At 36.5% G+C, this 23,633-nt stretch overlaps 1 protein-coding gene across 1 annotated transcript in view; it reads left to right on the top strand.

Moving 5' to 3' along the window:
• The first annotated feature begins 20,107 nt into the window (after positions 1-20,107).
• Positions 20,108-23,633, top strand: part of LOC121732581 — a 45,173-nt gene continuing 41,647 nt past the window's right edge. The window contains exon 1 of the mRNA XM_042122511.1: positions 20,108-20,209. The gene's annotated coding sequence lies outside the window, so the exon portion shown is untranslated. The remainder of the gene's footprint in view (positions 20,210-23,633) is intronic.

Here is a 23,633-nt window from a genome sequence, read left to right as displayed (position 1 = left end):
TGTCTATCCATAAGTAATACCCGAAATCGGATGTTGCGAAAAAAGCAAAATACTAATGAAATTTCCGACTCTTAGATTAGGCGATGCCGATAAAACCGCGAACAGGAGGTTCTAAGAATTTTGATAATGACTTTTGTAAGATTAAACCATTTTTAAATTTAAAAGATTATCTGTACTAATATTATAAAAGTGTGTCTTTCTATAATTACTTATTCATTTTTCAACTTTAACCACTGAAAATATTTGATGAAAAGATCAAAGATACTTTATTTAGGTCTTGGGAGGGAATAGGATAGGATACCCGCGCGATAAATGAACTTCTAGTTTCTAGTCTAGTTGTAAGTAAAAAGAAATAATAATAATAGCTCCCACACCGGTTTCGGTGACGGTGGCCAGTTTCATTGAAACCAGGCCAGCTACGCAGGAGTAATTTTATAGTGCCCAAGTGTGTGCGCAGTACACAAGAGCACTCCTGTTCCTTTACTCTCATAACCCAGTGGGACGGCAGACGGAAACGACTGGCGAGAGATCAGGCGCAGGACCGACTTTTTACATGCCCATCCGACGACGATCATCTTACTTGTCAGACAATCAGGTGATCAGCCTGCATCGTCCTAACCAAACTTGGAAATAACATGTTTCCAACGCGGGAATCGAACCCACGACCTCCGAGTCAAGAGCCGCGCTCTATACCACTAGACCACGGAAGCGTTAAGTAAAAAGAAAACTGAAGAGGTGTCAAGGGACACCCGAATGGAACGAAGTTATTTCTTATGTTCAAAATACCTGTATACATTACACTCAAAAAAATTATTAAAAACCGCCATCTCCATAGATGGCGGTTTTTTTAATATTTTTTTTAATACGACCAGGAATACTAACAACGCGTTGCTGTTTATTCTTAAAAACGCCATCTAGTTGACGCTTTGGAATATTATCAACGCCCTCTGCCCCTACCATGCATGATGCAAGTACTAATAAAAAAGTATCAAGGTCAAATGTCGTTCTGTCTAGCCCCGAACGCGCGATAAGGAACATCGTTCCAAAAAAAATATAATCTGTGAACACTACGCCGCCGGTACGCAAGCGATAAGTTTATGATCTCATACTTTACACCGAAACGAATAGTTACTGACTTTTACGGTCAAAGTTCGCTTAAAGTATTCGTTCGGCAAAAAATACTCTTGCAGAAATCTTAAAATATGTACTCATAATAAAATTACAAAAATAAAACGATGATAGCAAATAACAAAGTGATCCAAAAAATCATTTAGGTCCGAATGTTATATTATGTCCGAATATGTAAAGCAGAATGTAATCTTACAGAGGTTGTTAACCTGTAACCGTATTATTATGAAGAATTTTGAACATATTTTACAAGTATAAAGTCGAACGTGAAGTATTGTGTCGTGTAGTCCAGTCTCAGCTTTATAAACAATTTCTTTCATTCAAGCAATAATTTCAAGCAATTATTTTATATTAATAGCCGGAAATTGTATTTCGTGGCAATAAATCTCAACATTCAATTTGCATGGCTCTCGTCGCGTCTAATAAGACGAAATCCGACGTCTCAAGCGTCGAGTTTTTTTATAAGAGCGCGAATGGAGTAATAAATATTTTACGCTGGGTGTAATAAGGAGATTTCGGTTTACTGTAAATCGACGTCGTCTCAATCTTTATCATTTTCAAGGGCTACTGTCGATTTTCAACGGAATGGAGGAATGAAAATGGATGGTCCATGATGGGGGAGAATGGATTATATTCGATACGTATCTTTTATTATTGAGCTATTACCATTCACCCAACTACTATTAAGTATTATGTAATTGTTAAAACGTTGTGACTAAATTACTGACACTTTAGTTTTAAGGAAATAATAGTAAAGGGCCTCTTTTTGTTAAGTTTTACGAAACCATATTATTGCGTATTTGAAGTCAATAGATGTATTTTCAGAAAAAAAAACATCCATAGGCAAGACATACGTAATTTGGTCAGGCTATATAAAGCACAGTTGCCAAGTCACGACTTACGACGGTAATCTCTCTAATGGTATAATAAATTGTCTGAATTCTACAATATCACATTTGCATGGAAAGCAAGAGAGATATCCATGCAGACATTTTGATAAGATAATATTATGTAAATTGTGAATGTCAATGATCTGTTTATGTTCGCTGTTCTATGCTTATTTTTACAATAAAAAATGCAATACAATTTTATGGTTTTAGTTTAGTACGTAATATTTTTTTACACAAAAAAAATATTTTAATACATAATAAAAAAAAACAAGACGCGCGTGCTTTGATAGAATCAGCGTATTCTCTGAAAAACTTAAACCATACTTTTTTTTAAATCTTTTCGCCTGTATAATAGATTTTTTATATGTTCAACGATCACTTCGCTGTAGACCGATTTTTCGATTTCATTAAGGCTTAAGGGTAAGTTTACATAAAAAAGATAAGATGGGCCTCAGATGGGGTGCAATGCAAATACGCACAAGGGCGCTTTTCCACAAATGCGTGTTATCGCCCACACGCGGATCAGTCCCCATGAAAGTTTTCCGCGTCTTATCATTTCACACCTCAGTTTAAATAGAATTCTTTGTTTCACAGATGTCTATGTAAAATGTTGCCTGCTGTCGGCAAAAAATTACCGAAAAAGTCAGGTATATAAAATAATTTTATAGTCTATGTTTTATTCGTACGTTGATTTAAATTGAGGGAAAGTTAACACCTAAAATAACTCATGTACAAATACTATGTATTTTAGGATTTTCCATTTATCAACTTGTAACTGTTTAATATGTGACTTTAAAATGTTTATAGCCAAATAATTTTTGAAGAGCTATCACGACTTTAACAACATAATAAAATACGCAAATAATCTCACAAGTCACAGACTACAAAGAGTAAAATTGGCGAAATATAAAATATTTCGTATGCCGAAACTGTCGAGGGCTCGAAGTAATAAATTCTGGTTACATCGGGGAGTATTAAATATTATTAAAGTATAATGAAACCCTGTATTCGTTCGTTATAAAGCCCGAAAAGAGGATCACTAGTTATTATGGTTCATATTTTATGTTAACCAATTTGTCTGTTTCGATAGTAATAGTCACTTATTTTGTACGTAAAATATGAAACTAGAGAAGTCTTGGGAAGTATCTAAATAGCGGTGATGCATTAGATTTCAATCGCAGAATTTAATGTTTAGTAAATAAAGGAACGAAGTTATAACTAACTCGAGAAAGAACATCAATCAAGCGCAACTATTTAACGAGTATACGCCAGTTATTTTTTTATATAAAGAGTCTTCGGTAGACTGTAGTACAAAGGTACCAATAAGTATTTTTTTATACCAACTAGTTGCGCAGAAATTCGATTATCGCGCGGAAAGTGTACATTTTTCCGGTGTAAAAAGTATCCTATTTCTTTTTCAAATTGTCTCCATACGTACCGTAACCAATATCATCAAAATCGATGCAGAGGTTTATGCGTGTAGTAGTAATAGACAGACAGATTAGTATGGATATTCCAATGTTCAACGTTTTAGAGTATTATTTAAATGTAATATTGTATGTAATTAAACCAATATCAATAACAAGTTTTGCAAACGTAGTGAGGGTATGGATAGACACGGAACTTTGTAAGCCGACGATACGAAATATGTAGTGAATTTTTAGCTCGGTAGTAGCACACGACAAATCAAAAACTAGGGTAAGCCAGGGTACCTTTTAAATTCCGGTATTGTTTCGCTTCACAAAGGCCTTGTTTCATCACAAATTCACCATTAGTATACACCGAAATTCCAATATGGAGCTGAGTGGAGCGCACGAGGCATTTTAAAATGTTCGTATATTACTGAAAAGCCGAAAGAGCTGGCTAAAGAGTGCTATTACCTGGTTTCATAGGTTAAAATAGTACATCAAAAAAGTATAAAACGAGAACCTTCATGTTCTCGTTTTATACTTTTTTGTAGAGGGTTAGGGTTTTGAGAAAATCAATTATTTATTATTTAACCAGCTGTTCTCAAAAAGGAAGACGTGAGTGCAAGAACACGATTACTAACATTTTTTCCCCTTATAATTTGAACAAACCTTGTAACTTATCTACTTCATCACCTGGCTAATATGGATATATTAGCCAGGTGAATATGTAGATAAGTTACAAAAAACTGTGGATTTTATGTGTAGCCAAATGTTTTTATTTTATTTCAAACCATTTTCTGGCCCTAAAGCCTCCATTTATGCAAAAACGGCATACTGTTACTAATTATCGTGTTCTTCAACTCACGGCTTCAAATACATTGGTGGTGGAACACTTTTCAGCTAAGTGACATTTTTGACGGACCTCCAAAAATATTGTTGTCTGATGACATTTCTAAAAAAAATAATAATGATTCGCTCGCGGAGCCGTTTTGCAGTTTTTGCGGAGTTCCAGGGGTGCGCGGACCACACTTTGAGAACGGCTGAGTTAAACGAAATCAAACAAAATAATAATCAGAACCTTTGTTAGCATTAGCATAGAATATAGGTCACGTAAATACCCGAGTATCCAATTATTATAAACCCGTTTTTTTTCTTTATTTATTAAAGAGGGTTTGTCCGCTTTGCGAGCATGTCACCATCATAGGAACATACAGAATTATTTATGCCCTAGACTTAATGCCTAACTTAACTAATTTATATAACATGCTAGCCTCTTTTGGTTTTGGAAAAGACTGATTGGAAAAGAAATATTTTTTCGCGATCCACAAAGCCCCGGTTTACCCGGGTTTTCAAGTACCTACAGGGAAAAGTTAACAGCTATGCCGCTAAATCAATCATAATATAAAAGGTAGAAAAAATATAACGATTAAGGCAAGACAGCGGCAAACTAGAGTGATAAATGACGTCATACTTGATTGTTTTTTAATCGGAATGGGTTCTCGAATATTCTGGATGGGAGCCAGCCATCCTATTTTTGTTCCGTTCGCGTTACCAAGTAGGTAAAAACAAAATTCATGACCCATGCCTTTGGCATAGCTTGACTCCTTATGGCCGACCTTTTCATTGTCCTCATGTAGATTAAGCATTACTCATAAATAGCTTTTATGTTTATTTACAATAATAACTGGCTGCCCCGGCAAACGTTATTTTGCCATATAAATTACTTCTAGTATCAATATAAAAAGTAGATAAAAACCTATTCACAGGCCTAACGTATGTACTATCAGAGAATTTGATTCCTAGGCAGATTGCGAACCTAAGTAATTTGGTCGCGTTACATCAAACCCAACCGATCGTTCACAGCTAACATTGGATTGACATAAACCGATCATCATGACGTAGGTCCTTCAACTGCCTAGAAATCAATTTCCTCGAGGGTACATACTTTCATTAAAATCGGTTGAGCCGTTTTGGACCTCCAAAACGGCCAGGCTCCAAAAAGACCACCTGGTCGCGCACAAACACTGTGACAGGAGAATTTTATATATTAGATTAGACTATTATTACTTCGAGATAAAAAACGTTCAACCTTTAGAGAGAATAACTAAAGCGGAAATTTACGGATTCCATAAAAAAGTATTGTGATGTTAAAATTTCAAAAGCCTACCCAACTCGTAGAGTGGAAATTGAAATATAACAACTATATATTATATACGCACACGGGCTCTCTTGAATATTCATTCGACTCACAAAAATAACACGTCCCTACTTCGGGAACGAGTTTCCTTGATTGTCCCCAGTCCCTCGCATGGTTTCCTGGATTTGTTATTAAATCTTCAACTTCTCATACGTATATATGACATTCTTAGAATTTCCTTATTATTGTCATGTCTCATAATATTTTTGCTGTAAATTATTTTTGTCGTAAAAGTCACTAAATAATAATATTTTGCAGACATAATTTTATAACAGTTATAAATGCGAAAGTGTGTCTGTCTGTCTGTTACCTGTTCACGCCCCAACCGCTTAAGGGTCTGTATTCCCAGAAACGGACGATTTTCAAGACTTTTTTTTATGAAATAAGGGGGCAAACGAGCAAACGGGTCACCTGATGGAAAGCAACTTCCGTCGCCCATGGACACTCGCAGTATCAGAAGAGCTGCAGGCGCGTTGCCGGTCTTTTAAGAGGGAATAGGGTAATAGGGGAGGGTGGGGATGGTAAGGGATGGGAAGGGAATAGGGGAGGGTAGGGATGGGAAGGGAAGGGAAGGGAATAGGGGAGGGTAGGGAAGGGAATAGTGTAGGGGATTGGGCCTCCGGTAAACTCATTCACTCGGCGAAACACAGCGTAAGCGCTGTTTCACGCCGGTTTTCTGTGAGAACGTGGTATTTTTCCGGTCGAGCCGGCCCATTCGTGCCGAAGCATGGCTCTCCCACGTATAAAATTTTAAAAGTATTTAAAAGTGACAGTAGACATAAAAATATAGTAATTTAAATTCTGAAAAATATATATTTTTATAGTTTTTTAATTATTCAAATTGCAAAGGTTTGGCTAACGCTTTCAGTCACACACTTTGAGCCTGCAGTTTTATAGTTGATTGTCGTTTTTTTATTCATCAATTAAATCTGGTCAAAAAAACCAAACGCCCTAGATATATTCTTTGTCTTTAATTCAGTGCAAAAATTATCTGAAAATTCCAAATAATTTGGACATAGTATGGCAATTTCGTTAAAAGAAGAGGTAACTTTGGGATTTTTTTCTATCGAGTAAAGTTCTTGATATTGTGTAAAGTAATATAAATTCCACTGTGTTAGATCCTTAACTAACGCATATTTTTTTTTCAGAATTTAAATTACTATATTTTTATGACAGGAGTCACTTTTAAATGTTTAAAAACGTCTGTTTCTGGGAATACAGGGCCTTAACCGATTTTGCTGAAATTTGGTATGAAGATACTTTGCATCCCGGGAAAGGTCATAGGACGATTTTTGTCCAGAAAAAATGTACGGATCCCGCGCGATAAACGAATTTTGGCGCAACGGAGTTGCGGGCGGCATCTAGTTGATGAAGCATTTCCACAAAAACAGCGCACTTCCTCCCTAGAGTGAGTTCCAAAAATCTATTGTACTCAGAAAAATAAAAGCTTTATTTACAACTGGTTTTCAGTGAGGTTACGACCGTCCGGGCTATTTCTCTAATTTCTACAGAAACATAATATTCTCACAGATATTGTTTACTGTTTGTGTACATCGATTATTGTTATTTTGTCGTTATAATTTATATTGAGTTATTCTCAACGGGGTTTTCATTCAATTCTGACATTCCCCTCATAATAAAAACAACAAACAACAATAATGAAATTAAACTCCGCGATTGTACAATACTAAATTGAGTTACAGGAAAACTGAAACCATTCTATGAAAGGTGACAGTGAAGTTAGATGTTTACTTCATTTGCTGCTTATTCAGTTTCAAGGAAGAATGCATACTAATATAAGTCCGAATGTGTGTTTGTCTATCTGCCTGTGTGTACTTCTTTGCGCTTAAGCCGCTGGGCCGATTTAGATGTAATTTGGTACAGGGATACTTTGAAAGACGGGAAAGGATATGATAGTTTTCGTTACGGAAAAATGTATCATGTATGGTTCTCGCGCGATAAATGAAGTTCCACGCAACGGAGTTGCAGGCGTCATAGTTTCTTATATTTTCATAAATCCTAGAGTAACCTTGATTTATTAATGACTAGCTGTCCCAGTGAACTTCGTGTCACTTTAAAACCTTCCCTGGACTTCTACGAATATTTTAAGACTAAAATCAGCCTAATCCGTTCAGCCGTTTTCGAGTTTTAGCGCGTCTAACACATTTGAAAATCCATTTTTATATATAAGATTGTTGTTCTTCAGACGAAACCTTGATTTATTATTTTATCTCGTGTTTGTATTCATATTTAAGATATAGCCACATAGGTATAGTAAGAAGTACTAATTATATTATTTATCAAATAAAAAATTTCTTACAGAACAATAAATTTTATTATACTCCTTTATGATTGGTATTGATACAACTAATTAGTATAATTGGATAGTGCCAAATAATTATTAATAGGTAATTAGAAATTTGAATCAAATGCTAATTACGTATCAGTTGATGCCACAGATGCAAATTTTAGTAATGTACCTAATTAAGATATGTAGATAGATAAACACTTAATTGCTCTCATTAAGGTCTACCAACAGAATATAATTATTAAGTATAATCATTCAGAACTTTAGCTAACTAGGTAGCGTAAATGTGTATTTAGAACGTAATGCCTCTCCTTTTTCTCATGATGGACACAAGCGATGAGGGAGTATTTTGGTCTATTATTGCCCATTAGCGACATATTTTATTATGCGTGTTATACAGCTTCGGAATCGTGGTGGCAATCATGGTTATTCGTCATGGTCTAACACGGCGAGGCGCCTCAATACAAAAAAAATTGAATATGTAACGCTGAATACTTGCTAGGATTGAAGCGACGTTATTTATAAGCTGCATACTAAAAACACAAAAAATACTATTTGCATTCTTTTACTCTTACATACCTAGTTTAGAAGGTATACACTATGCAAGTGTATACGTACTAAACTAGGTAGGTATAATAAGAGAAACTTTAGCATATTAAATTGAAGTAGTCTGTAACTCTGGTGTACAAAGTTAGTTCTGTTTACCATACAAAATTGATAACTCAAATTGCCGTTAAGTTAGTCAAACAAGATAAGGCAGCCGTCAGCAAACTGATTAACTAAGTAAAACATTAATTTAGTGCTAAATACAAACAGATTGTTGAGTGAAAGTGATAACTCTATCTTGCAATAGCTACAGAATAATTAAACAAGTAAGGAGTGAAGAGACCTTGTTGCAAACCGTTCAAAATTGGACATAACTAAAATTTTAGCATTAACCAGTTAGCTGGTTTTTAACAAATAAAAGCTTTCTAACATTGTACACTCGTAGTCATGTATTTTCGGCTCACCAATTTATTTTCTTTCTTTTTTTTTTTTTATTTTTTTTAATGAAATAAGGGGGCAAACGAGCAAACGGGTCACCTGATGGAAAGCAACTTCCGTCGCCCATGGACACTTGCAGCATCAGAAGAGCTGCAGGTGCGTTGCCGGCCTTTTAAGAGGGAATAGGGTAATAGGGGAGGGTAGGGATGGGAAGGGAATAGGGAAGGGTAAGGAAAGGAATAGGGTAAGGGATTGGGCCTCCGGTAAACTCACTCACTCGGCGAAACACAGCGCAAGCGCTGTTTCACGCCGGTTTTCTGTGAGAACGTGGTATTTCTCCGGTCGAGCCGGCCCATTCGTGCTGAAGCATGGCTCTCCCACGTATGTGTATTATAATTTATAGTACTTAAGAAGATATCTTAAGTAGGTTTTAAAATAACTTAGAGATCTTTTAAAATGCGTACATATCATTCTCTTTTGAAGTCTTTGACATTCTCTACATTGTGTTTACGACACAAGACATCGTCTGTACTAATATTTGAAAGTTCTATATTATGGTAAAATATGCTATGATATTCGAATATCGCGTATAGTTAGCAAACATTTGTATAGGATATGGAACAAAAAGGTTTCGTTCGGATTTGCGCCAGTAAGCGGTATGTATGATGTGTGCTCGATGTCATGTGGCTTGCAAAGTGTATGCAAATTAATTTCAATGTTTGCTAATTTGGCAAACAGCTTTAGTATTCAGTTAAGGTTAAGGCTGTTTATTATTTGATTCTACTCATTTTATTAAAAAAACGGGTTGCACTCTGGGAGTGCCATAAGAAACTAAAATCAGCACGAGCAATCATAATTTCTCACTACGCGGTACAGAGAGGGCGACATTTCCTTTGCTACGCCAAGCCAACGCGGTGGTCTACTTTCCCTCCATCTTACCAATTTACGATCAAGTCACGTGTATCAATCTCCCAAAGTGCGCTTAACTAAAAGGCTTGTAAAAGAGCGCGTCTTTAAACTTTGTGTAGTTAACCAACAAATCTTTTTGTTTTTCTTCGCGTACATTAGTGTACACACAGCCTTATAGATAATAAAAATTTATTTATGGTAATTTGTTTAACCCGTAAATGTTATTACCGAGAAAACTGTGCGGCGTTCGCAACTTCTCAGCTTCAATTAAGAAGGTAACTTAAGCGGCTTAACTCGTGGGCTATTACGTGTTTAAATTACCATAAATAACCACTAAATACCTACTTACTTCTAATGTTTGACTGGGATGGAGAAAAGTTAACCAGTAATTTAGTTTCAAAATTTAACAACATTTTAACAATCCCGGAAAGTAACTCGTATTCTAGAAATGACAGGAGCTTTTGCTTAAAAAGCAAAAGATAATTAAAAATAAACTCTTCCATAGAATATCTCACAGACTTGAGAGACTTCAAGGAGACTCACAAGTGAGAGACTTCTCTCAAAACATGATAGATACTGATGTCTATCCATAAGTAATACCCGAAATCGGATGTTGCGAAAAAAGCAAAATACTAATGAAATTTCCGACTCTTAGATTAGGCGATACCGATAAAACCGCGAACAGGAGGTTCTAAGAATTTTGATAATGACTTTTGTAAGATTAATCCACTTTTAAATTTAAAAGATTATCTGTACTAATATTATAAAAGTGTGTCTTTCTATAATTACTTATTCATTTTTCAACTTTAACCACTGAAAATATTTGATAAAAAGATCAAAGATACTTTATTTAGGTCTTGGGAGGGAATAGGATAGGATACCCGCGCGATAAATGAACTTCGGCGCAACGAAGTATCGGGCAACGTCTAGTTGTAAGTAAAAAGAAATAATAATAATAATAATAGCTCCCACACCGGTTTCGGTGACGGTGGCCAGTTTCATTGAAACCAGGCCAGCTACGTAGGAGTAATTTTATAGCGCCCAAGTGTGTGCGCAGTACACAAGAGCACTCTCTGTTCCTTTACTCTCATAACCCAGTGGGACGGAAGACCGACACGACTGGCGAGAAATCAGGCGCAGGACCGACTTTTTACATGCCCATCCGACGACGATCATCTTACTTGTCAGACAATCAGGTGATCAGCCTGCATCGTCCTAACCATACTTGGAAATAACATGTTTCCAACGCGGGAATCGAACCCACGACCTCCGAGTCAAGAGCCGCGCTCTATACCACTAGACCACGGAGGCGTTAAGTAAAAAGAAAACTGAAGAGGTGTCAGGGGACACCCGAATGGAACGAAGTTATTTCTTATGTTCAAAATACCTGTATACATTAAACTCAAAAAAATTATTAAAAAACCGCCATCTCAATAGATGGCGGTTTTTTAAATATTTTTTTAATACGACCAGGAATACTAACAACGCGTCGCTGTTTATTCTTAAAAACGCCATCTAGTTGACGCTTTGGAATACTATCAACGCCCTCTGCCCCTACCATGCATGATGCAAGTATTAATAAAAAAGTATCAAGGTCAAATGTCGTTCTGTCTAGCCCCGAACCCGCGATAAGGAACATCGTTCTATATATAAACAAATATATAAACTGTGAACACTACGCCGCCGGTACGCAAGCGATAAGTTTATGATCTCATACTTTACACCGAAACGAATAGTCACTGTGACTTTTACGGTCAAAGTTCACTTAAAGTATTCGTTCGGCAAAATCTACTCTTGCAGAAATCTTAAAATATGTACTCATAATAAAATTACAAAAATAAAACGATGATAGCAAATAACAAAGTGATCCAAAAAATCATTTAGGTCCGAATGTTATATTATGTCCGAATATGTGAAGCAGAATGTAATCTTACAGAGGTTGTTAACCTGTAACCGTATTGTTATGAAGAATTTTGAACATATTTTATAAGTATAAAGTCGAACGTGAAGTATTGTGTCGTGTAGTCCAGTCTCAGCTTTATAAACAAATTGCTACGCAATGAAATTTCGAGTAGTACCTACTCTATTTTTTATTCAAGCAATTATCGTCCTTGTTTACCGGAAATCGTATTTCGTGGCAATAAATCTCAACATTCAATTTGCATGGCTCTCGTCGCGTCTAATAAGACGAAATCCGACGTCTCAAGCGTCGAGTTTTTTTATAAGAGCGCGAATGGAGTAATAAATATTTTACGCTGGGTGTAATAAGGAGATTTCGGTTTACTGTAAATCGACGTCGTCTCAATCTTTATCATTTTCAAGGGCTACTGTCGATTTTCAACGGAATGGAGGAATGAAAATGGATGGTCCATGATGGGGGAGAATGGATTATATTCGATACGTATCTTTTATTATTGAGCTATTACCCAACTACTATTAAGTATTATGTAATTGTTAAAACGTTGTGACTAAATTACTGACACTTTAGTTTTAAGGAAATAATAGTAAAGGGCCTCTTTTTGTTAAGTTTTACGAAACCATATTATTGCGTATTTGAAGTCAATAGATGTATTTTCAGAAAAAAAAAACATCCATAGGCAAGACATACGTAATTTGGTCAGGCTATGTAAAGCACAGTTGCCAAGTCACGACTTACGACGGTAATCTCTCTAATGGTATAATAAATTGACTGAATTCTACAATATCACATTTGCATGGAAAGCAAATCCATGCAGACATTTTGATAAGACAATATTATGTAAATTGTGAATGTCAATGATCTGTTTATGTTCGCTGTTCTATGCATATGTTTACAATAAAAAATGCAATACAATTTTATGGTTTTAGTTTAGTACGTAATATTTTTTTACACAAAAAAATATATTTTAATACTTAATAAAAAAAACAAGACGCGCGTGCTTTGATACAATCAGCGTATTTTCTGAAAAACTTAAACCATAGTTTAATTTTTCGCCTGTATAATAGATTTTTTTATATGTTCAACGATCACTTCGCTGTAGACCGATTTTTCGATTTCATATACTTATTTTACCTTGACGATATCCAGTACCAGTAAACGAAGCTATTTTATTAACTTGGCTGTTTCCAACCATTAATAATACATTAACACCCGGTTTCTGAAAGGCAGATCAACACTAAAATTAACTAATCGCCTGTTAAATCTCTTGTCAAGTAACAATTGGGTTGCTAGAAGCACGGTTAGTTAGTTTAATTTGATCAGCGCGTTAGTTGACGGTAGATGTTCAATTTGACTCGAGAATGATATGTCAACCGCCATTTTGGGTTTCCGAAACGCTTGTCAAGCCGTGATCATAGATTAAAGGTTTGTCAAAAGCTGTGTCAACTAATCGGTAATTGTGGGTGAATTAACTTATGAATTCAATTGATTTTTTATATGAATCTACATTTTCTCTTTGAACCTACGTTACTAAACACATTTATTATGAAGTTTTCATAAAAATTCGTAAGAAATACGTCGATTATGCAAATAAACAATTTTATTTGCAATACTCGTTTTATTTGCAAAAAATATATATAATGATCGATTTCATTTCTATAATGAAGAAGAATTTAGGATTCGATATCGTCTGAAAAATTGAAATTCGGAATTCTGACAAATGAACGAAAATAAACAAATCGCATATCAAATCAAGATGATCACAGATTAGTTAATTTTCGTCTGATCAATGTTTCAAAAAGTATCAGATTTGAAATTCCCAGAACATTTTTGAAAGCAATGACAGTCTGCAATTCCTTCTTTTGACATTTAATTTGCATTTTTGATAGTTAATAGTGAAGCAATGAACGAAAACAAACAAATCGCTAGTCAAATTAAAAATGATCATAGATTAGTTAATTTTATGCTGATTAATGTATCAGAAACTCAAACTGATTTGACATTCATGCTAAATTAACAGCAGTGTTAGTTGATCAGTGATTTGACAGGCCTTTCAGAAACCGGGGGTTAACCTAACAACCGCTAATAATTACTATATAGCTTATGTAAGGTGAGAATTAAACATTTTTTTCATGTATTTCGTTAGGTCTTCAATTACTCTATTTAGACATCAATAATTCTTGAAGTTAACTACAATAAGTTCGTGAATATTGGAACGCCTCGGAAAACAATGTCGGATGCGAACGAAATTAAATCGTGACTCGGCTTCATTATTGACTCCCGCTGTATTGCCGAATGATATTCAAATTATTTTCATTTCGAGCACTACGTAAGATTCCTCTAAATAAATTCATTTTCCTCAATCTTCCAAGAACAGAAAGTAAATCAAGTGCGATAAAGGCAATCAAACTGAGAACTATATTATGTTTATACAGGTTTCTCAAAAATGTTAACGACAGAAACTGTCTGATTATTAATAATTTTTTTTATGAAATAAGGGGGCAAACGAGCAAATGGGTCACCTGGAAAGCAACTTCCGTCGCCCATGGACACTCGCAGCATCAGAAGAGCTGCAGGTGCGTTGCCGGCCTTTTAAGAGGGAATAGGGTAATAGGGGAGGGTAGGGATGGGAAGAATAGATTTCTCCGGTCGAGCCGGCCCATTCATGTTGAGGCATGGCTCTCCAACGTATAATATTCAAATACATTTTTACATTTTCCCATAAAAAATATATTGCAGAAAAAAATACATTTATTTAACTTTTTAACACACTTTTTATAAACTAAACCCGATTCATTCTTTAGGTTTATTAAACCAATGCTTTCATAGTAGAATTCCTGCAATAAATCTCACTTCTTGAGCTCTGTTCGTAAACAAAAGCTCGAAATCCGTGCTGCATAATGTATAGTGCAATTAGTCTCAAGAACAGTTACCGTGAGTGCAAACTATAATACCATTAAATCGGATAGCGCTGATGATAATTTAATTTAGATATCCGTTTAGGTGACAAACAAGGTAAGATTTATTACTTGTTTGTTAAGAAGGTATAAAAGTTTTTAAACGCAAACGACGGGTTGCAATCTGTTTGTTTTGAAGTGATAACAAAACACGCTATTTTCTTATTACTTTAGCGGGCATTCGTCAGAAGAAACAGTGGATAGAGGCATACATTTTTGCCCCTGGGGGAAGAGAGATGGATATATCATCATCTTCTATGTCGCGTCAGCGGTCTACTTTCTCTGCGTCTCATGAATTTTCGATCACGTCACGTGTTCTGACGTGATAGAGTTTTTTCCTATCCCTAAAAGTGTGAAACGCACGAAATAATTTTCCACTTTTAAAAACTGAAATGAAAACTATTACATAGCCCGTTTCTTTAGCTTCATTTATTGTTATAAAGAAAAATTAAGCCTCTGACAGTTGACGATGATGAATTTATAGCTAAGAAAAGTCGACATTTCGTTTCTATCGTTGCTTTTTGTGTTTATTGCTGCGCGTCTTGAGTATTATGTTTTAGTATAGCACATACTTTTGCGTTCCAGGCCAAGGTTTTTTTTATATGTATTTATTCAAGTATTTAACAAACTTGTTTCCTTATTCAAAACTTTTTTTCTGTTACTTTTGTGCATTAAAATAAAAGAAAAAATAATACCGGATTTTTGTAAAACAATCTTGATCAAATCAGCGGACCATTTTATGGTCTGAATACTTTGCAATTCCTCTCAAATCAATTCAGAAATGAATTGTTAAAACTGTCAAACTGACGAATGTCAAAATAATATGAATTGTGCGAATTACTAGACATATGAATTGCAAGCAGAGTGATTTAAAAAAAATGAATCATAATAATATGATTATCTAAAGTGGTCGTTTTATCTCCGCTGATCCCGATCTGTTCAGATGTTTGATAGTCTCAAAAATGCATTTTACTGAATTTTATACTGATTATTATTGTTATTGTTATTGTACCATCGAAGAAATTGATTCATAGGCAGTTGACGGGGGTCTACCTTATTTGGTCAGACTATGTCAATTTAGTAATTAGTAATCTGTAGGCTGAGTTTGACATAACGCGACAAATCTACGTAGATCCCCTATGCCTATTAATCAACTTCTCTGATAATACCTTCCGATCATGGTCCTTCGAGACTTGAGGAAAAACGAACAGCAAACAACAACAACAATTTGTTTCATAAAAAGTCTAATATTATAATATAAGTTCAACTGTTGCCGACCCGTGGGACAAAATTTTTCAAGGCGAAGAATTTTACAATAAAAACTTTAAAAATGTTAAAATCATCTTGTATTTTTATGGATGCTTAGCAATGTAATTAAACTCAGCTCAGTAGTTTAAAATATTCAATACCAACAAACGACGAAATTAATGTCTTTTCTTTTTAGTAACAGTTAAAAATAATAAACGGTTTAAAATAGTTTTTTTTTAATGAAATAAGGGGGCAAACGAGCAAACGGGTCACCTGATGGAAAGCAACTTCCGTCGCCGATGGACACTCGCAGCATCAGAAGAGCTGCATGTGCGTTGCCGGCCTTTTAAGAGGGAATAGGGTACCCTCCCCGTAGGGATGGGAAGGGAAGGGAATAGGGGAGGGTAGGAAAGGGAATAGGGTAGGGGATTGGGCCTCCGGTAAACTCACTCACTCGGCGAAACACAGCGCAAGCGCTGTTTCACGCCGGTTTTCTGTGAGAACGTGGTATTTCTCCGGTCGAGCCGGCCCATTCGTGCCGAAGCATGGCTCTCCCATGTAATAGATCAATTCGGTTTCAAAATCTTAGCACCATCATAAAATCAACTACGATGATGTAGTTTACTGTTCAACATCTCAATTTTCACAGATTTACCTTGCTACGAATTTCGTAGCACCGGCGTAGCTTCACCGTAGCTCGGTGCTACGAGTCAATTTATGCACGGAGAGCCCTATTCTAGCTTGTAGAGGTATTTGCACAATATTGTCGTTGACGTTGCATTAGGTAATAGGTTGTACATATTATTTATTATTATATTTATTAAAGACTACACCAGGGGTCACTAATTTGTTTATCTCGGGGTCCGTTTTAAGACATGAAATGACCTTCGCGGTCCACACATTTTATACAAAAAAATATTAAACATAGGTAATTACAAAAATTACAAAGGTATTTTTTAGATATCAATGAGAAAAATGACCATTTTTTGTAGCTAATTATTTCTCTGAAGTTTGGAGTGAAATATTGGTGCAAGGTATTTGCCTATGCTATGCCAGGATTCAAAATCAAATTTAATGTCAATATCTATGATATTGATATTAAATTTGATTTTAAATCCTGGAGATGTTGAAATCCTAAGATGAACGAAGATCATCTTCGAACGCACACAATGGACCCATTGTGTGTGTTCGAAGATGATCTTCGTTCGCCACGGACCGCGGTTCACCATTTGGTGACTGGACTAGACCATCAAGTCGAGAAGACCGATCGAATGGACGGAACCACTGCCCACTAAATTTGAATTATATAATTGTGCGTATCATGAATTATTCCACAGGATAATAATTAAAATTAAAAAGCATTAAAATGCGAAATGTAAGATACTTTTAAATAATTAATTATAATTTTCGTATATATAATTTTACTCTCAAGATACGATGTTATTTATAAGATTTAATTCCCCAGCTTCGGCTAGTTCTCAATATACATATTATACAAGTTAGTTGTATAGAAGTGAAGCTAACTAACGCACGTGAGTTCCAGCGGAAAATCAAACCGATAAGCTCATTTCCCCCGACGACGACGTGTGCTAATGTACTCGTATCGACGTAGATTGTATCGCACCACGACGCTCTTCAAATACTGTCTCGTGTGTTTAAAAGCGGCTGTTTGCGATCGATCGTTTCGATCTAACACGTACAATGTTTTGACGACCTCTGTGGCTCAGTTGGTGGGCTGTTGGTAGCTCAAGCCGGGGGTCGCGGGTTCGAATCCCGCCGACGGAACAAAAAGTTTTCAAAATACCTGGGTCATGGACGTGTATTAAATATGTGTATCATTTAATAAAAATGTTAAGTTTAAAAGTATTAAATATATTTCCGTTGTCTGGTACCCGTAACACAAGTCCTTCAGGTACTTACCACGGGGCCAGACTGACGTGGTGTGAAGCGTCCATAGATATTATTATTATAATTATAATTCCATAGATATTATTATTATAATTATAATTATAATTCCATAGATATTATTATTATAATTATAATTATTATTATAATAATAATAATATCTATGGACGCTTCACACCACGTCAGTCTGGCCCCGTGGTAAGTACCTGAAGGACTTGTGTTACGGGTACCAGACAACGGAAATATATTTAATACTTTTATACTATACATACATTTAAGATTTTTATTATATGATATTTAATACATATCCATGACCCAGGAACTTCGAAAACTTTTTGTTCCGTCGGCGGGATTCAAACCCGCGACCCCCGGCTTGAGCTACCAACGCGCTCACCACTGAGCCACAGAGATCGTCAAAATTATATTACGATGTTGTCTTGTGTGTTTAACATAGGAGGTATTTGCGATCGATCGATCGATATAATACGTATGATTTTGCCTCGTGTATTTAACGACGTCCGATCGCTACGATCGATCGTTGTATGTAAATCGAAAATAGTACTGGATTTGGCATTACGCTTGCTGCAGGAACTATCGAATGCCAGTTGACTATACTACTACCAAGTTTTTACTACTTTTATCAGCAAACTAAAAATTAAAAAATCGGCCAAATGCGAGTTGGACTCGCGCACTAAGGTAGCGAACTCACGGCGCGGTCTTTTCCCGCGCCCGCCGCGGTTGCGGGCCCGCGCAAATGAGCGGTTTTAATTCAGAACTCACGAGACCGCTGATTTGTGAGCCGCCGCGGTCGCGGTTAGCGCCCGCAAACTCGGCGGGCGATAATCGCAAGACGGGCGGGCGGTTTCATACGATCGCCTACAACGGCTACTGCAATCGCCCGCTAAACTATCGCAGAGCGCGCGGGCGCAAACCGCTGAGGCTGCGGGCGACCGCCGCCCGCCGGTGCAGCGGGAGCCGCAAACAACCGCGCCCGCCGCGGGCGAAAAACGCGCCGTGAGTTTTGATTTCGTTTTTTACATACAAAACTGGATTCTACGAAGGCTGCGGGCCCGCAACCGCGGCGGGCGCGGGAAAAAACCGCGCCGTGAGTTCGCTACCTTAGGGTCCCGTACTTTTATGGACCAAAAGTGGGCAAAAAATTTAGCGTTTTTTTTGGATTGGGATTTGGGCCCCCTTAAATATATTTTTTCATTTTATTTTAATATCCTTAATCCAAACGTAAAATAATACATAAATGAATACGATAAAATTTTACAATATGACGAAGTTTTGGTTCTAATTTTAGCCTATTTTCTGATAGAAGCTATAATTTTTTTCTTAGTAGAATAAATAAGAAGTCGAGTGCCCTTAAAAGCAGAATCGAGAATTTTACCGCCTGTCTATCCGTCTGCCTCTTCTTTCCGTGTCCGTACATCTGTCACATGTATATGGATCTTTATTCGAATTTAAAACAATGGTATCACAGATCGTATAAATAATTGAGTTTAGAACTTCGCAGATATTTTAATATGTACAACACAACTCTGAACGCAATAACACATTTTTCCGGGAAATCATGGTAATTTTACGCAACAAATGCGAAATAATTAAACCTCTCAACTCGGGGCTGATACATTAAACATTCATAACGCCCACTAATTAAAACAACTGCTAAACACATTTTATTACTTTGCCGACTGAATTATTAAATAAGTTTACTTTCGCGATTATTAAACAACAAGTCAGTGTTATTAAAAGCTGACTGATTATATTTTAAGGTCTATTTTTAAGGTCAGATAACTGGGAAACTTATCTGAGTTTAAAATAACCTAAATTGTTCTTTAGGTGTAAATCTAGTTCTTTTTTTTATTTTGAAATTATAATGGTAATGTTGGCCTCGCTAACGGGCGCGGCCTGGATCCAGGACTCAATGCTCTTCCGGCCAGCGGCAGCTTGCCATACCTACCATAACATATTTCAAATGGCGAAGTAATCATAGACAAGATTTTTTTAATTTTGAAAAGATAATGGTAATGTTGAATCGCTAACGGGCGCGGCCGGGATCCAGGACTCAGTGTTCCCCTGGCCAGCATCGGTTGGCCATACCATAATATTATGTTTTAAAGAGCGAACTAATCACATACAAGAGTTTTTTTTTAATTTTGAAAAGGTAATGACTAATGGTAATGTTGGCTCGCTAACGGGCGCGGCCGGGATCCAGGACTCAGTGCTCTCCCGGCCAGCGGCAGCGACGGTCGTGCAGTGTTGTGACATTTCTCGTTAACTTCTCGTAGGGATGTGAAGTGAACTCGACAGTGATGTGGGATTTTGTGATGCGGCTCAACGAGGGACTTAGGTAATTTATTTTTCGAGTGATATTCATAATTTTTTTTGCAGAAAATTGTTAGTTAAATTTTCGATTAATATCATTACGACTGTACCTAGGTGGTTTGAATTACTTTTTATCTCCCTAAAAATACTTTGAGATAAAACATAAAATAAAGCCGGTCGTTTTGACATTTTTGCATATAATTTATTGTACATTACCTAGGTATAAATCTTATATATTTTTTAAGTGTAGTTATTTTACGTTATGAAAAAAACACAGTTAATAATACAAAATTAAGTATTGGTTTCACGTTATTAAAATAAGTCGTCTAATAGGATTTAAAGCTATAAAGAAATGGAAAATACCATGTAGTCTATCCAAGGTTGTATGCTAATGTGATCTAAACGTCGAATTCTCTCTACATAATATTATATATGTTTGAATAATGTGTTTCTAATGAGGGTTGAGTTCCACCCGCCCCAAGGTGTCCCATGTTTCTACAATAGGAAATAGGAAAGAGATAAAATGCCACATATACAGAGGGTGTGTAATATATATGTGTCCCTTGTATAGAGTTCACTGTAAAAGTAGTAGCGCTGAAATACATATTTTTTGTGATTTGTATGGATAAGCGCCTTAGCGTCATGAATTTGAAAACTTAACTCTTTCAGCACTGCTACTTTCAAAGTGAACTATACTTTCACAATGAATGGGGGGGGGGGGATTTACACACACCACGCCCTTTAGTATTATCAGTCTGTTTTGTTACATCCTGTATATATAGAGACAGAGATAAGGGTTCAGTCGAATGAGAGAAAGGTTTCAGAGCTGTATGTGTAAAATGATTGACGTTTTCTCAATGCACTTTTAATGGAAAATAAAATTGCACGTTAAAGGTAGGCTGATAAAAACATCGCGGTATAAAAGGTTAAATGGACATTTTAAAATAAAATGTAGCCATATATTATTTCAGCCATTTTAGCTGCGAGCTACGTGCCCAGTTAATTGTATCTTATACACAGTTCTAACTCAGTGGCTGGCATTTACGGAGGTCCTACTAGATCTAAGATCTAAAATATAATTACCCAACTGGATACTCCATGACAAATCTAGTTATTTAAGTGCCGAATAAACCCTAGATTCTGTCGACTTCTTTGGACTATAGTTATTCGCTTATTTTAAATACGAAGCAGAGAGAGATATTATAATATTTGGGCCTGTTTCACCACTTCCTGATAAATGCCGGATAGGCTATCCACCACTTAACTTGACAGATGAAGTATGGAGAATATGTCAAAAAAGTTGTGGATAGCCTATCCGGCATTTTATCAGGAAGTAGTGAAACAGGCCCTTATTTTTCGATTAACTTAACAATAACTTGCGCCGATGGGCCCAAGTTAGACAATCAGGTCGCGAGAGTCGGCAGGGCAAAGTATTAAACCTGGGTATTAATAAAATTCCCTATGGCCTTCACACATCGCACACAACACTAGCGTACTGCTAGCAAAATTGTCCCGAGGAATGTACTATCAGAGAAAATAGGCATGTAGCCAGAGATCTCAGCTGACATTGACTTACATAATGCGATCAAACGATGTATAGTCTGTCAAGAAAGTGAAGAAATTAAAAAATGGCAACATCGTAGTGTCATTCCTTTTTTCTTAGATTGATTTGAAAGGGATGACACTACGATGTTGCCACTTTTTAATTTCTTCACTTTTTTGACAGACTATAGGATTCACAATCTGACTAACGCAGACTGCAGACTTTTAGTCGGCCGATAGTTTGATCGATAGCTTAATCAGTTCAAAGATGTATAAAGGTGCGTACACTAAACAATTTGTATCGGCCGATAATAATGTACTGAAATCCCAACTTGGTCAAACTATCGGCCGACTAAAAGTTTATAGTCTGCGGGGGCTCTAAGGCTGGATCTACGAATAATAAAAACTATGGAAACGTTACACTCATACTTCAATCGTTTTGAATTTGGTTCTTTTTCACACACTAAAATATTATAATTAAAAAAAAAATGTTTATTTCAGACCGGAGTCTATAAGCTGTTAGTAAATACTATAATTATTTTATTACAAACTATGTTAGTACTCAGGAATTATATTATTAGTTAAAATATCTACGTGGCCTACCAGCAGCATTGGGCACGTAAACATGAATATGCACCCAATGACGCATGATTGGACACTCTACTTTATCGCTTATCACCCTAAGAATAGTGTTGGTGCTTGCGCGAACTCTGCTCATCAAAGAAGCTACTCGCTTTCTTATGACGGCTTGAAAGCCATCAGTGTGAGTTTGAGCAAACATATTTGACGCGCTGCAGAATCGCGGAAGCCCCAACATAACTCTTAGTGCATTATTATATTGGACTCGGAGAGCGTTGTAAGCCCGCTGCGTGTAGTCAACCCACAGATTGCACGTATACATAGATTGACAAAAAGCTCTGAAGAGAGTTAATTTATCTTCTTTACTACATCGTGCAAATCTGCGGGCCAACATGTTGCATCGGACTGCCATCGCCCTCCGTTCCCTTTCAATGTCACAGTCGTCTTTCAAGTCCTCAGTCACCATATGGCCAAGATACTTGAAAGACGACACCCTAGTAAGAGCCCCTCCATTCAGAGTTACAGTTGGCACCGAGTCTAAGTTACAACCTTTAGTTTTAAATATAACCAGCTGGCTTTTCTTAACGTTGTAGACGAGGCCATGTAACAATGCGTATCTCTCGCACACACCAATCAATCTCCTTAGAGCCGAGATTGATGGACTCAGCAACACCATATCGTCTGCGTAGCTAATGCTATTGACAATATGGCCGTCAAGGGAGCATCCGACCTGTGTATTGCTAAGTTCATCAATCAATTCGTTCACATAGAGATTGAAGAGCGTTGGCGAGGACAACCCACCCTGTCTCAGTCCACAGTCCAACGTATATTCATCGGACAAGTGTCCAAGCCACCTGACCTGGTTTGTCTGATGCCCGTACCAGTATTTAAATAGTTTAACTGTGTCAGATGGAACACCACACTTGGACATTTTAGACCAGAGGACATCATAGCAAACCAGATCAAACGCCTTCGACAGGTCCAGAAAAGCACCATACACCATACACACATAATAGGCTCTACGAAACACATTTAAATTTAGGAAATAAAGCCGTTGATAATAATTGTCACTTGTAACACTTTTTGTTTGTTTTTAACACAAAATTGTCAAATTGTGTACCGAACACATGCATAAAGTATGCTTATATCGCGGCCAAAATTTTTTACACAGTTACTCTTTTTTAGTTTTTATTATTCGTAGGGCTGGATAGCGGATATATTATAAGCAGCGGTGCAAACGCGCAATGTCGCCGTTACACCGCGAGATCACAAGCAATAAATCATGTAACGGTTTTTTTAAATAGCGGCGCAGTCGCATTGTTACAATG

Source organism: Aricia agestis, chromosome 12 (genome assembly GCF_905147365.1).
Source record: "Aricia agestis chromosome 12, ilAriAges1.1, whole genome shotgun sequence".
NCBI classification, from domain to species: Eukaryota; Metazoa; Arthropoda; class Insecta; order Lepidoptera; family Lycaenidae; genus Aricia; species Aricia agestis.
The sequence above is the reverse complement of the archived record's forward strand: the minus strand, read 5'-3'. Positions and strand labels throughout refer to the sequence as shown.